The sequence below is a fragment of the Cicer arietinum genome, chromosome 7, assembly GCF_000331145.2.
Source record: "Cicer arietinum cultivar CDC Frontier isolate Library 1 chromosome 7, Cicar.CDCFrontier_v2.0, whole genome shotgun sequence".
NCBI classification, from domain to species: Eukaryota; Viridiplantae; Streptophyta; class Magnoliopsida; order Fabales; family Fabaceae; genus Cicer; species Cicer arietinum.
Genome location: NC_021166.2, coordinates 40,787,823 through 40,790,886, shown reverse-complemented (window position 1 = coordinate 40,790,886; position 3,064 = coordinate 40,787,823).

Here is a 3,064-nt window from a genome sequence, read left to right as displayed (position 1 = left end):
GATGTGATTGTGAAATTCTGCTTTGAATAAACTGTTTGAATCTTTTGCTGTTAAAATAGGAATTAATATTAAACAAGTTGGTTTTGATATTAATTCATCACTTAGGAAAGAATTAGATAATCTTGTTGATAATATTGTATAAAATTTCCTAAGGATAGAAGTCATAAAACCAACAATAATTACAATAATAGATATAATGAAATTTATATATCTAAATTAGAATAGTTAATTTCTAACTAGAGTAAATAATTTGACACTAATTTTACATCTTTAATATGTTGAATTTAATAATATCGTTATTTTTCGATTAAGTTTAGATCTAGATAAATTTAATTGGTAGTATTCACTATTAGTTCGTGTATAGATTTACTATACCATCAATTAATTGTATTTTTGTCTGATTGATAAAAATGACACTTCAATTAAAACAAATCTTAAAAATTATTGCCAACTCTATTTTCTAAATGTGTAAAAAAAACATCTATTTCCTAAATATGTTAACACTATTTCCTAATTACCAAACCAGTATAATATGATAAAAAAATAACAATTTAACACCAAACCAGTAAACATATTTCAGATCACATATGGTTAAGTGTCTTCAATGGTGTGAGAATTGTTGGAACACTATCAAGAATGGAGGGTGAATCAATGGTGAAAATTGATAATTGACAATTGTGGTGCTTTAGAAAATGATGGAGAAAAGAGAGAGATTATGGAAGAGAGTTATTTTCTGATTTTCATTAGTATATCAAAATGACATTAGTCTCTAAAACATTACACACAAAGTTATTTATATGGGCACAATGTGGAACCAAATCAATTGGCCCAAAAACATTTGAATTATTTATTACTTCCAATACACCACTTTAATTCAAATTCTCCACATTCTTCATGTCTAGCTTCATTACAAGCTTGTTGAAAACCTCATTCGTAACGCCTTTCGTCAACAAATCTGCAACTTGTTCTTCGCTTTTGCAATACCCCAAACGTAGCTGTCCGGAACTCACTAGTTCCCTCAAATAGTGAAACCTCATCTCAATATGCTTGCTCCTCCCATGTGCTATGGGATTCTTAGCAAGGTTGATGGCTGAAACATTATCCATCAACAGCAAAACGGCTCCTCTCGTGTTGCTGTCCAGCTCACGCAGCAGGTTCACTAGCCACACAGCTTGGCATGCACACAATGAAGCTGCAATATACTCCGCCTCGCAAGAAGAGAGAGCAACCACCGACTCCTTTTTAGAACACTAAGAGATTGGTGCCCCTCCGAACATAAAAAATAACCGGCCAATGATTTCCGATCGTCCTTATCTCCGCACCAATTGGAGCCGGTGTATCCGAGTAATTCGCAACTTTTGCCCATGTCACTTGCAGGAAATAAAATTCCACAGCCAAGAGTACCTTTCACATATCTAAGTATCCTCTTAACTGCTGCCAAGTGTGATACCTTTGGCCTCTCCATGAACCTACTTGCAATACCGACACTAAACGCTAAATTTGGCCGCGTATTGCACAAGTAACGCAATGATCCTATCAATCTCTGGTATTGAGTAGGATCCACATCTTGCTCATCTTCACTCTTGGACAGCTGCAAACGTGCCTCAGCTGGTGTTGTGGCAGCATTGCAATGCTCCATATCACACCTCTTCAAGATCTCCATTGCATACCTCTTTTGATGCATGAGCAGTCCCAACTTTGTCTTTTGGAATTCTATGCCTAAGAAGTATTTCATTGTGCCAAGATCAGTCATTTCAAACTCCCTCATAAGCTCTTCTTTGAACTTTGAAATGTAACTTTCACAGCTGCCCGTAATCAATAAATCGTCCACATAAAGACAAACTATGATTACTCCTTCGCTTGCATCCGACTTCACATAAACACCATGTTCGGATACACACTTCTTGAAACCAATGTCTATAAGAAAACCATCTATGCGTTTGTTCCAAGCTCTTGGGACTTGTTTCAAGCCATAGAGTGCCTTCCTTAACTTGTAGACCCTTGCCTCTTGATTTTCAATCACAAAACCAGGTGGTTGTCCAACATAGACCTCCTCATCAAGTGGACCATTCAAAATTGCCGATTTGACGTCCATTTGATATAACGTCCAGCTGTTGTTATTAGCTATTGCAACAACTAACCAGATGGTTTCATGTCTTGCTACCGGTGCGAACACTTCATCAAAATCTATCCCTTCCTTTTGCAAAAATCCTTTTGCAACTAATCGAGCTTTATGCATGATTATTTCACCTTTCGGATTCGCTTTCACTTTGTAGACCCATTTCACACCAATAACCTTTTTGTCTTTTGGTAAGTCAACCAACATCCACGTATTGTTCATTTCAATTGATTCCAGTTCTTCCTTCATAGCACACACCCACTTTGGATCGCTTAATGCCTCCTCCGTATTCACCGGTTCGGATTCGGCCATTAGAGCGAAATGAATAAGATCACCCTCATTGTTGATCTCGCTATCTTGGAACAATTCACAATCACGGAGTCTTTGAGACAATCCTCTTCGCCTTGTTGATCATCTACTTGATTCACCTGTTTTGGTTCTGAAAGGTTGCTGTACAGCACCTTCAGCAGGCTGAAAATTCTGATTTTCCTGCAGAAAATCGATTGGTAAATCGATTTCCAGCTCTCCAGAGGCTCCAGAATGTTGATTTTTCTGCTGACAATCGATTGGTAAATCGATTTCCACCCCCCAGAGGCAAAATTCTGATTTTTCTGCAGAAAATCGATTGGTGAATCGATTGGCACTTCTCCAGTAGCTTCAGGATTTCGACCTAAATTGATTGGTAAATCCATTGGCACTTCACCAGTAGTTCCAGGATGTCGAATTTTGTGGCATAAATCGATTGGCAAATCGATTTTCTGAGCTGATATGGCAGTTTTTCTGCTGTCAAACTGTCGTATCTCATCCACGATCACATCTCGACTAATTACGATCTTCTTGCTACTCACATCAAACAACTTGTAGCCTCTGGTAGGATGATATCCGACAAGCAACATCATTTCACTCTTGTCATCAAGCTTCTTTCGAAGCTGTCCCGGAATATGT